The sequence below is a fragment of the Gossypium arboreum genome, chromosome 3 (genome assembly GCF_025698485.1).
Source record: "Gossypium arboreum isolate Shixiya-1 chromosome 3, ASM2569848v2, whole genome shotgun sequence".
In the NCBI taxonomy this organism is placed as follows: Eukaryota; Viridiplantae; Streptophyta; class Magnoliopsida; order Malvales; family Malvaceae; genus Gossypium; species Gossypium arboreum.
This window is the reverse complement of record NC_069072.1, coordinates 123,726,748-123,740,055: the sequence shown is the minus strand read 5'-3', so window position 1 is coordinate 123,740,055 and position 13,308 is coordinate 123,726,748. Positions and strand designations below refer to the sequence as shown.

The 13,308-nt window shown below is 38.7% G+C and overlaps 1 non-coding gene across 1 annotated transcript; it reads right to left on the bottom strand.

Annotated features, from left to right (window-relative positions):
• Window positions 1–12,721: 12,721 nt before the first annotated feature.
• LOC128290757 (small nucleolar RNA R71) lies at window positions 12,722–12,828 on the bottom strand. Its single transcript, XR_008280544.1, has one exon. It is a non-coding gene; the product is annotated as a small nucleolar RNA R71 (small nucleolar RNA).
• Between the last annotated feature and the right edge of the window lie 480 nt (window positions 12,829–13,308).

Here is a 13,308-nt window from a genome sequence, read left to right as displayed (position 1 = left end):
ATGCTATGATTTCCTATACATGGAGAGACAAGAAAGGTGAGAGAAGGAGAAATAATATGGTCAGCGGGTAAGGGTCACTAAGGGGGGAGAATAGGAATCAATACAATGTGCCAAACTATTTTTACATTTTTAACCCTTTTATTGCTTACTATTTTTGAATTCCATAATTGTCCTAAGCTTTAGAATGTTACAAGCTGAAAAGTCTTATGTGACCTAGATATCCTTATATATGAATGGATATCATACTAGACATACGCATAAATAACTATTTGTATTCTGCTCGGATAATTAAAGTACTTGTATGATTTTTTGATGGATTCCTATAGGTGAGACCCTTAACACTTGTATGTTTTGTAACATATTGAGCTTAGATGTTTAAAGTCAAAGGTGGTAAGTCAACTATTCATCATGTTGAAGTTGTTAGTAAGCATGAAATGCCTAAGTCATATGCTCCAAAGTCAATACTTGTACCATACTTGCTCAAGGATTGTCATGTTTATTTGTCATCTTTGTTTATGTTTCTTGAGGAAAAGCAATAACTTAAGCGTGGGGGAGTTTGATCTTTCATAATTCGGTGTAGCATATCGAACTAGTTTTCACACTTAATGAGCCTGAATATAAGCATTTTCATTACATTTTAGTTAAGTTTCTTTAGTTTTACTTACATTCAATAAAATGTGAAAATTAAGCCTTTTATTGACCTTAAGGGCCAAATGAAGCCTAAGGGAGAGGTAACGTACTTTGTGAGTGTGTAGAAGACCATTAGAAGGCATTTTAGGCCGATATTGCATGCTATGTCACAACATGGGAAGTCTAATGTCGCAGGATAGGAAACATAATAAAGAAAACTCAAGTCTACCTTCGATGTCGCGATACAGACTAAGGGTGTTATGACATACCCCTGAAGATGGCTACAAAAGAGCATACTGGGTTGCTATGTCGCGACACACGTCCTGGTGTATCTTGACATTGACTCTGTGATGGAAACTAAACATGAAGAAGGGGCATTTTGGTCTGCATAATTAAACTTTAAAGCTCAGGAACATCAGCTAACCTAGGTTTGAGGACAACAACCACCTAAAGGCTATAAATAGGCTTATTTTTCACTTGTTAAAAAACACTTCATTAACTTAGATTCTCTCTGAGATTTAGTTTTATTTTCTTGCTTTCTTAGGTTTTCATAGTTTTAGTTTATTTGTTCTTTGTTTTCTTTCAAGAGATTTGATTTGTAAAGGAGATCAACTTCTATGGATTCACACTTATTATCAATACCAATCAGGCTCTTCTTAAACTCTCTACTTCAATTCATTCACTATGATAAATTCTTCCATCTATTCCATATTGTTTATGAAAGTCATGAGGTACTAATCTTTGTATTGGAGATTAGCAAGTGGAGGCATGATCTCTTAACTATTTTATAGGGTTACTCAACAGATCAATTGTTTGAGAAAGGAAGAATGTGAAACAAACTCAATGCCTGACAACCCAGGAAGTCATCAAGGTAGGAATTAACCTAAAATTAGTATTGGTTATTCGTGAACACCTTTACCCCAAGCTCGTCTAGATTATGAGGTCAAAAGATAAGTAGTTTTTGCGACTCATTATGTTAGTGGAAGATCGAAAGATCCTACTAAGGTAGTGACCAGTTGGTTGATGAGAAACCCGAGACGACAATTGAATGGGATTGCTGAAGCGAGCTAATCACCCACTTCAAATTTATTCACTTTATTCTCTTCACCTCTTGAATTTCAATTCTTTTTTGTTATTTTATTTTATTAGTTTAAGAAACCCTAAAATTATCTCTTATTTTACTTTCGTACTATAACTAATTTAAAAATTATTAATTAGATATTTAAATGTTTAAGTTAAGAATTAATCTAGTACTCGCCTCCCTTAGGTACGATCCTCGGAGTACTCACCTACTTCGTTGTAGAATCTATATTACAACTCGACCCATATACTTGTAAATACCATCTTGTAATTCTCTATTTTATTGCAGTATTCACACTATGGACGTTAGTACATACAGAGCCGATCATCTACCGATGGCTGAGGCCCTGCATTTATTGCAGATTCTTTGCAACTCGTGTGAGCAACATCTCGACCCACAGCTCATCCAAGCAAACTTCTTTCATAACTCGTGTGAGCATTTAGAATTACAATTACAGTTACAATCACATTTTGTGTGAGCATGGTTCCTATGTATCAGACGTTATTTCATTTGGTTTATCATGTGTTAAATGTATAAACTGAAATAGATATATAAAACAGTTATATGGAATGAAACTTTGAATGGAAAGATTGATATGAATTTTTAAAAGACATGTGATTATAAAATGATTGTGTTAAATGTGTAATATGAAATGATTATATGAGACGGTTATACTAATGGTTATATAAAATGAATATATGAAATGATTGTTTGAATTGATTATATGGAAATAATTATATGAAGTGTTTATACGAAATGTTTATATAGATAGATATGTAAAAAGGACATTTGGAATTAATACTTGAAATGAAAATGTGAAATCTTAAATGAATAGATGTTGAATGAATGGTATATCAAATTGAAAAACCATAAATTTAACATATTTTAATCCCATTCTTAATTCTTTTATAGATGATTAATGATATAAATCAGCGAATTTGATGCTTCTAATCCCTTAAATTCAAGTTTCTATACTTAGGAGAGCATTTAGGAGCAAAAAGAGCGAAAAAGGAGCCAAAATCAGAGTTTTCAGGATCCACATGGGCAGGCCACACGCTGATGTAATCCACACGAGTAGGCCACATGCCCATATGCCAGCTTGTGTCTATATCGCTCCCTGTTTCCCAAACACGCAGAAAAAGCCAATTTTTAGGGTTTCTGAGCATTCAAAAGTCTATAAATACATACTAGAAGAAAACCTAAAGAGCACACAGAGCAGAAAGCAGAAATTACTCGAAGGAAGCCGTCAGAATCTTCTCAGAAGCAGATCCACCTCAAGATTGAAGATCTCTATTCAAATTTCTTTCAAAGTTTATTTGGGCTTTTTTTATGTCTTGTTGTTTTTCTAAATTTGAGATGTTTTCCTTTCACATTATGAACTAAACTCCTTAAATACCTAGGGAGGATGAAACCTATGACGGATCTTATTATTTAATGTTCTGAATTTAATGATAGATACTTGTTCTTGTTCTTAATTATGTGTTCTTAATTCTTGATCTAATATTTACAGGATATTAATTCAAGTTGATGTGCTTATTCAGAGGAGCAAAAGTCTCTACTTAAGAGTAGATCTACCATAATTAAGCGGAGTTACATGCAACCTTAGAAATAAGGTGACATAAATCTTTCGAATTAGAGTCAAATCTAATAAGAGAATCTATAGATCAGGTTAATGTGAAATAGGGGTTTTAATTAGAAAGAGATTTCAATTAATCAACCTAGAGTCAGTTGTTTTTAGTCTCGAAAGAGATATTAACATAATTTAGGGATTTCTACGGATCAAGAGAAGTGAATAAATAGTTTGATTCAAAGTCAGAATAATAAGTGAAGTCTAGGTGGAATAAGTGAAGTCTAGGTGGATTCTTCCTTGGGTATTGTCTTTATTTTTTGTTTATTCGAATATTTTCTTCACTTTCTGTCATGTTTATTAGTTAATTAGTTTAGTTAAATTTAGATTAAAATAAAATCCCTTCTATTCAATGCTAAATAATAGAAAAATAGTTAATACTAGTACTTTTAGTCCTTGTGGATACGATATTCTGGACTCACCATAGTTATACTACCATTCGATAGGTGCACTTGCCTTTGTCGTGATCGTAGTCTAGTTTAGTGTTTCATAACATGATTATCAAGTTTTTGGAGCCGTTGCTGGGGACTAAGATATTAGGAACGGTTATGTAACGTCCCAAAAATTTAGAGTATTTAATTTTGTATTATCTAACACAAATTGCATGTTTGCTATAATAGATAAGTGGTTTGGGTATGTTTGGGAGTGTTTGAGAAGCCGGGGTTCAAGTTCAGGCTTTTGTAAGATTTTTGTGTTGCTCTTAAATGAATCTGGACACTGTCACATAGGCCTTATAAATAATTGTGTTTGTTTATGACACAAAGAGAGCGTGTGGTCTAGTGGCAAGGTGGCATATTGCTTCTGCTGGGGGACTTGAGTTCGAGTCCTGGGTTGTTCAATGAAGAATTTATTTTACTGTTGAGCTGGGTAAGTAGTGGAGTTAGACTGAGACTCTGAGGTTGAGTCGGTCATGGGAGTTTGAGTAGGAAGTTGGAGTGTTTTATGGAGTAAATCATGGAGAGATATTAGGAGAAAATCAAGGGAATAGGGATGTGATGGTGGTAGTGCTGAATGGGGACTCTCCAAAAGCCATTCTGTCATAGGTTGGTTAGCAATTTGGTGCCGAAACACCTTTTGATTTTGTGCTCTCCATTTTAGTTGCTTTACTTTTGTTTCTTCTTTGTGTTTAGGGTATTAAGGCGAAAATTGGTCATTTAGATAATATCTTTTACCTCTTCTAACCTGAGTCGAATATCCTTTCTCTCCTCATCCCTATTCTTTTAGTTTCTGTAATCGTTCCTTCTTATATTACTTAATCCAAACATTTGATTTTCCCCCCAACTTAATCTTTTGACTCTGTAGTGTTTTAGTTGTTTTTCTCTCTTCTCTTTTAGATCGTTTTGATCATCTCTTCTACTTGTCTAGTATCTTGGTTGAATACTGCTCCACCCTTTATTCGGTTATCTTAGTATTTGATTCGGGTTATTGAGGATTTGCAGACAAACTGGTAAGTGCTCTTGATCTTCACATTTTGTTTCCTTTCCCCATTATGATCTTCTTGTAAATCTCTTCTTCCTTGCCAAATGTTGTTAGGGATACGATTATACTACTATTGTCCCAGTCACTTGGAGTGCTTGCGGCATTGGTGGTGAGAGTTGGCCGATTGCCCTTCTCTTCGAAGTGGTTCATCGTTGGTAGGTTCCTGCTTGGTTCTAACCTTGTGGTTTTCTCGTACTTCCCCTCTCTGTTATGTTAATCCCGTTGCTAACGCCCCCTATTTACTGTCGATTTGTTAGGAGTTTGGCTGACCAATCTTATTTAGTGGTTAAGTGGGATAAACCACTTCTGTTCTTTCAAGGCAAGTATCTAATGTTTTGGTATAGCTATTAAAGAGGGGTATGATTTACCTTATTGGAAATCGGCTAATGGAATGCCTTGAATGCATGTAGGATTAGCGCTCGTGGGATTTTGGCACTTTGTCGCAATCAGGTGTGTAATCACACCCCCTTCCAACTGTAAAACGGCAAAAGTCAAAAATAAGGTGTTTAAGGCCACACGAGCGTGCGATTGATCGTGTGGTAGGCCAGGCCCACGAATCATGGGTGTAAAATTGTAGAGGCCGCCGTGAGCATTCTCATAGTTTGGGCCGTTCTGGGCCACGATGGACTGAAATGGGCCATGTAGGCCCAATAGGCTTGTGGGCTCTACATGGAAAAATCATCGTTATGTGGTAAATATTGGAATGGGCTGTGTAGTTTGAACGACCGTGGTCGTTTTTGGGTTTGATGGGCCATACGGACGTGTGGGTCTACTTGGGCCGTATATTGGACCTTGGGCCCATATACACGATTAGGTCCATTAAGGTTACACGAGTCACTCAAGGCCACTGTAGACCTTTGATGGGTCGATAAGAATACTGGACCCCAAGGCAGGTAAAATGACCAAAATCCTCTATAGGGTAAAATGACTATTTTACCTATCGAGGGTAAATGACTGATTTATGCTATGATTTGGTTATTCTTTCTGAGTATAACATTCTGCATACACGTATGATTTATGACATAACATTTTGTATGGGGTTAGGATTCTATTAAGAAGGAAATGTATTGTACTAGTGGCTTTGCCACATATACTGTTACTAGTGGCTTTGCCACATGTACTGATACTAGCAGCTTTGCTACGTTACTGTTACTGGTAACTTTGCTGCTATATTATTTCTGGTAGATTTACTGCGATATTGGTGTGTTGGCTGGGTGGGTCGACTTTGTCCCTACATGGTGTGTTGGTGATGCGGTTACCGTGTTGTCAAATCAGGTAGAACTTTTAAATAGAAAGATTGATGGTTTATATGGTTCTTCGCAGGTACATCCGGTGATGCAATATGACATGAGTAGAGGTGGAATGAGCAATTCAAAAAATCTATCCTACGGTCCTATCATGGAAAATGAGCAAATGAATTATATGGGTAATAATCTTAAACCTCAAATAATCCTTACGATAATACTTACAATGCAGATTAGAGAAACCACCCAAACTTTTAATAGGGAGGCCACGGTAGAGGCCGTGGTAGTGCTAGGGTTGGGTCTTCGACATCGGACCACATACCTAACAATGAGGCTAGGGGGCACCAGCTTCACCGGTAACTGAGATGGGATCTTACGATCGAGCAGCTGGGGATGATGCATTATCCCAGGCTATGCTCCGAATTTTGGAAAGAGTTGTTGGAACCAATACGGGTACTATGAGCCATGGATCAGTTTCAGAACGACTCCGGTTAAATGGGGCGAAATTTTTTAGAGGTATTTCCAAGGTAGCCCTTAATTTAGTTGAATACTGGTTGGAAGCTAAGAAAAGAGTAATGGATGACCTGGACTGCACTTCTGAGCAAAAATTAAAAGGTGTAGTGTCTTTACTGCTAGATGAGGCCTATTAGTTGTGGCTTACCATGAGAAAGGGTACTCAGGTAGATCGGCTATCATGGGATTTCTTTAGGACTCGTTATGGTCACTATGAGTCCCTAGTGATGTCATTTAGGCTGACAAATGCACCAGCTGCCTTCATTGATTTGATGAACCGGGTGTTCTAGCCCTATCTGGATCGGTTCATGATAGTATTTATAGATGATATCCTAGTGTATTCAAGAACTGAGGAAGAACATGATACGCATCTCCGTGTTGTTCTGCAGATTTTGAGGGAGAAGCAGTTATACACGAAGTTCAGCAAATGTGAGTTCTGGCTGCGCGAGGTGACATTTTTGGGCCACATGGTATCTGCCAAGGGGGTGAGAGTTGATCCTTAAAAAATTGAAGCTATTTTGGATTGGAAACCACCGAAGACAATATCTGAGATTCGAAGTTTTCTAGGTCTGGCTGGATATTGTAGATGTTTTGTAAAGAGGTTTTCACTGATTGCTGCACCTCTGACTAGGTTATTGCGTAAAGGAGTACCGTTTGATTAGACTGATAGGCAGCAGAAAATTTTGAGAAACTGAAGAAGGTTCTAACTGAGGCCCCTGTTTTGATACAGCCAGAACCTGGGAAGGAATTCACTATTTATAGCGGTGCATCACACGTTGGTTTGGGCTGTGTGTTGATGCAAGAGGGTAAAATAGTTGCTTACGTGTCTCGTCAGCTTAAAACCCATGAGGCAAATTACCCTACGTATGACTTGGAGTTAGCTGCGGTGGTTTTTGCTCTAAAAATTTGGAGGCATTACTTGTACGGTGAGAAGTGTATCATTTACACTGATCATAAAAGTCTTAAGTACCTCATCACTCAAAAAAAGTTAAATCATAGGTAGCGAAGGTGGATAGAGCTCCTCAAGGATTATGACTACTCAATTGAATATCATCCTGGTAAGGCTAACGTAGTAGCTGATGCACTAAGTCGTAGGGTTGTAGCCGACTTAAGAGCGATGTTTGCTCGTCTCAGCTTGCTTGATGATGGTAGCTTGTTAGTTGAGCTGTAAGTTAAACCGATGTGGACTGAATATATTAAGGGTAAGCAGTTGATGGATGAGACACTGCTTCCTCATTTTTGACAAGTTGAGAATGAGGAGACTTTAGATTTTAGACTAAATAGTGAAGGGGTGTTGTGTTTTCGTGGAAAAGTCTGCGTACTAAGAGATTCTAATATGAGGCGGTCAATACTATACATCCTGGCTGAAACAAGTAATACCAAGATCTTCGTGAGCTGTACTGGTGGCCAAGACTTAAACGTGAAGTTACTGATTATGTAAGTAAGTGTCTGACATGCCAGCAAGTTAAGGCTGAGCATCAACTGCCTTCAGGCTTACTGCAGCCAGTTAAAATTCCACTCTCGAAGTGGGAGAGGGCAACCATGGATTTTGTGAGTGGGCTGCCCTTAACACCTACTAAGAAGGATTTGGTATGAGTTATCGTAGACCGTTTGACTAAATCTGCCCATTTTATACCGGTCTATACTGATTATTCACTGTATAAGTTGGCTAAGTTGTATGTGGCTGAGATTTTGAGACTGCATGGGGTACCGGTTTCTATTATATTTGACAGGGATCCTCGATTCACATCTCAATTTTGGAAGAAGTTGCATGGGGCACTGGGTACAAGGTTGGACTTCAGTATTGCGTTCCATCCTCAAACAGACGGTCAATCAGAGATGGTGATTCAGATACTGGAGGACATGCTAAGAAGCTATGTGATTGATTTTCGAGGTAGTTGTGAAGGTTACTTGCTGTTAGCCTAGTTCACTTATAACAATAGCTACCAGTCCAGCATCCAGATGGCACCATACAAAGCGTTATATGGTCGTAAGTGCTGCACTCCTAAGTGTTGGACTAAGTTGGGTGAGCGACGAGCTTTGGGGACTGAGATAGTTTCTGATACTGAAGACAAGGTAAGGCTAATTCGAGACCGTTTAAAGACAGCGTCAGACAGACAGAAGTCGTATGCAGACTTGAAATGTAAAGAGATTGAGTACTCTATGGGGGTTATGTCTTTCTTAAAGTCTGACCATGGAAGAAGATTCTGAGGTTTGGACGAAAGGGTAAGCTAAGCCCTAGGTTCATTGGGCCTTATCGTATACTAAATCATGTGGGACCGGTCGCCTATCAACTTGAGTTGCCTCCAGAGTTGGACCGGATTCATGATGTATTCCACATCTCCATGCCAAGACGTTATCGCTCTAATCCCACACATATAGTACCAGTTGAGGAGATCGAGGTTAGGCCAGATCTGACCTTTGAGGAGGAGCCAGGGTAGATATTGGATCGTAAGGTTAAGGTGCTGATAAAGAAATCTATTCCACTGGTTAAGGTGCTTTGGTGTAATCACAGCTCAGAGGAAGCCACGTGGGAACTTGAGGAGGCTATACGACAACAATACCTTCATCTTTTCTGATCAAGTAAATTTCGATGACGAAATTTCTTTTAGGGGGTAGAGTTGTAACGCCCTAAAAATTTAGAGTCTTTAATTTTGTATTACCTGATACAAATTGCATGTTTGTTGTAATGGCTAAGTGGTTTGGGTGTGTTTGGGAGTGTTTGAGAAGCCTGGGTTCAAGTTCTGGCTTTTGCAAGATTTTTGTGTTGCTCTTAAATGAATCTGGACACTTTCACATAGGCCTTATAAATAATTGTGTTTGTTTATGACACAAAGAGAGCACGTAGTCTAGTGGCAAGGTGAAGTATTGCTTCTGCTGGGGGACTTGAGTTCGAGTCCTGGGTTGTTCAATGGAGAATTTATTTTGCTGTTGAGCTAGGTAAGTAGTGGAGTTGGATTGAGACTCTGAGGTTGAGTCGGTCATGGGAGTTTGAGTAGGAAGTTAGACTATTTTGTGGAGTAAATCATGGATAGATATTAGGAGAAAATCAAAGGAATAGGGATGTGACAGTGGTAGTGCCGAATCGGGACTTTCCTAAGCTATTCGGTCATAGGTTGGTTAGCAATTTGGTATCGAAACACCTTTTGGTTTTGTCCTCTCCATTTTAGTTGCTCTACTTTTGTTTCTTCTTTATGTTTGGGGGATTGAGGCTGAAATTGATTACTTAGATAATATCTTTTACCTCTTCTAACCTGAGCTGAATATCCTTTCCCTCATCATCCTTGTTCTTTCAGTTTCTACAATCGTTCCTTCTTCTATTGCTTCAGCCGAACATTTGTTTTTTTCCTCCAACTCGATCTTTTGACTCTGTAGTGTTTTGGTTGTTTTTCTTTCTTCTCTTTTAGATCGTTTTGATCCTCTCTTCTACTTGTCTAGTATCTTGGCCAAATACTGCTCCACCCTTTATTCGGTTATCTTAGTCTTTGATTCAGGTTATTGAGGATTTCCGGATGAACTGGTAAGTGCTCTTGATCTTCACGTTTTGTTTCCTTTCCCCATTATGATCTTTTTGTAAATCTCTTCTTCCTTGCCAAATACCGTTAGGGATACAATTATTCTACTCTTGTCCCTATCACTCGGGGTGCTTGCGGCATTCGTGGTGAGAGTTGGCTGACCGCCCTTCTCTTTGAAGTGGTTTAACGTTGGTAGGTTCCTGCTTGCTTCTAATCTTGTGGTTTTCTCATACTTCCCCTCTCTGCTGTGGTAATCCCATTACTAGCGCCTCCTATTTACTGTCAATTTGTTAGGAGTTTGGCTGACCAATATTATTCAGCGGTTAAGTGGGACAAACCACTTCTATTCTTTCACAAGTATCTAATGTTTTGGTATAGGTATTAAGGACGGGGATGATTTACCTTATTGACAATCGACTAATGGAATGCCTTGAATGTATGTAGGATTAGCGCTCATGGAATTTTGGCACTTTGTCGTAATCAGGTGTGTAATCACACCCCCTTCCAACTGCAAAACGACAAAAGTCAAAAATACGGTGTTTGAGGCCACATGAACGTGCGATTGCTAGTGTGGTAGGCCAAGCCCACGAATCATGGGTGTAAGACTGTAGAGGGCACCGTGAGCATTCTCATGGGTTAGGGTTGTTCTGGGCCACGATGGGCTGAAATGGGTCGTGTGGGCCCAATGGCTTGTGGGCTCTACGTGAAAAAAATCATCGTTATGTGGTAAATATTGGACTGGGCTATGTAGTTTCCACGGTCGTGGTCGTTTTTGGGCTTGATGGGCCACACGGGCGTGTGGGCCTACTTAGGCCTCATATTGGGCCTGGGCCCATATACACGGTTAGGTTCGTTAAGGTTTCATGAGTCGCTCGAGGCGACTGTAGACCTTCTGATGGGTTGATAAGAGTACCTGGACCCTAAGGCAGGTAAAATGACCAAAATACCCCTATAAGGTAAAATGACTATTTTACCCCTCGAGGGTAAATGACTGATTTGTGCTGTGATTTGGCTGTTCTTTCTGAGCATGACATTCTGCATACATGTATGATTTATGAGATGACATTCTGCATGGGGTTGGGATTCTGTTAAGGAGAAAGTGTACTGTACTGATGGTTTTACCACATATATATTCTATGGTGGCTTTGCCACATATATCGATATCTTGGCGACTTTTGTTGCGTTATTATCTTGGCGACTTTTTTGTGATATTATTTCTGGCAGCTTTGCTGCGATATTGGTGTGTTGGCTGGGTGGGTCGACTTTGTCCCCACATGGTGTGTTGGTGGTACAAAGTGGTGTATTGGTTGGATTGGGATGGGTTGCATTATTGTACTATTTTGTTATAGTATTAGGCTAAGGCCCATTCTGCAGTGTTACTGAATAGGGCTCAGGCCAAGACTATTACTATATGGTGTATACTGATCGACTGATAGGGGATTGCACACTGAGTTTTCATAAATTCACTCTTTCTTTTCGACTGTGCAGGTAATCTTTAGGCGGATCGATGCTGTGAGGGACTTGGAGATGGCCACACTATTGCTCCGGTTTTCTTTTATTTGGCGTTTATTTTCTATTAGATTTGTTTTGGGTTTTAAATTATGTAATAAGGCCTCTCTAATTTTCTAGCTTTTAATTTGGGGATTTATGTTTATTACGATTTATAACTGTTTAAGTAGAACGCTATTTCCAAAACGATAACTGTTTTTAAACACTACGTTTTTTCAACACTTTTTGAAATGCTTCCGCAACAAATAATTTTTTAGAAGTAATGACAATTTAAAATGAATAACGAATAGCTAGAATGATTTTAGTTCTAACAAAGAGGCTTTAAATTTTCAAATGGGTTTTCATCAGCAAGAGCAGGTTTTTGTAAAGTACTCCAATGTAACACCGCCAGATTCGGCCATAACGTCTAGGCCAGGTTTTGGGTGTTACAACTTGATTTTTATTAATTTAGCCATTTTTTATTTTATTGCATTTTATTTTTGTTTTAGTTTTATTTTTAATTACTAAATTTTTTTTGTTTGTTTCTGGCAAGTTCTTGTAGTTTATGACTAGAAGAAACCCATCAGGACCTCTACTTTTTGACAGTAAAAATGAAAGCACAGCTCGTAAAAATTGTAGAAAAGTAAGGCAAAGTCTACAGTACATAGAGGAAGAGCACGAGGACGATACCAATATTACCGAGGAGATGGCTGACAATCGGAATAATCTGCTACCTCATATGGTTGCCACGAATCCTGTAAATCAAAATCCTGCTCCTCGTACTATGTACGATTATTCCAAGCCCACTTTCACTGCGGCCGAATTGAGTATTGTTAGACCTACTATTGCGGCAAATAATTTTGAACTGAAACCTAACACTATTCAAATGATTCCACAGTTTGTTCAGTTTGATGGTTTGCAGGATGAAGACCTAAATACTCATTTGGCCAATTTCTTAGAGTTCTGTGATACTTTCAAGATAAATGACATTTTTGACGATGCCATTCACCTACGATTATTCCCCTTCTTATCGAGAAATAAGGCTAAGCAGTGGTTGAACTCCTTACCACGAGGTTCCATCATTGCTTGGGATCAAATGACCGAGAAGTTTTTATTGAAATACTTTCCGCCGGCCAAGACAGCAAAGTTGAAGAATAATATCTCTTCCTTTGTGCAAATGAACTTAGAGACCCTATACGATGCATGAGAAAGGTATAAGGATCTATTAAGAAGGTGCCCTCACCATGGGTTACCTCTATGTTACAGGTTCAGACTTTCCACAATGGTTTGAACCCCTCAACTAAGCAAATGATCGATGCAGCTGCCGGTGGTACTATAAATAATAAAACACATGAGGAGGCTTATGAGTTCATAGAGGAGATGTCACTAAATAATTATCAGTGGCAAGTTATGAGGACAAAGTCGACAAAAGCAGCCGGTGTTTTTAGCATTGATGCGGTTACCGTGTTGTCAAATTAGGTAAAACTTTTAAATAGAAAGATTGATGGTTTTTGTGGTTCTTCGCAGGTACATCCGGTGATGCAGTGTGACACGAGTGGAGGTGGAATGAGCAATTCAGAAAATCTACCCTACGGTCCTATCATGAAAAATGAGCAAATGAATTATATGGGTAATAATCCTAGACCTCAAGTAATCCTTACAATCATACTTACAATGTAGGTTGGGGAAAGCACCCAAATTTTTCATGGGGAGACCAAGGAAATGAAAGAC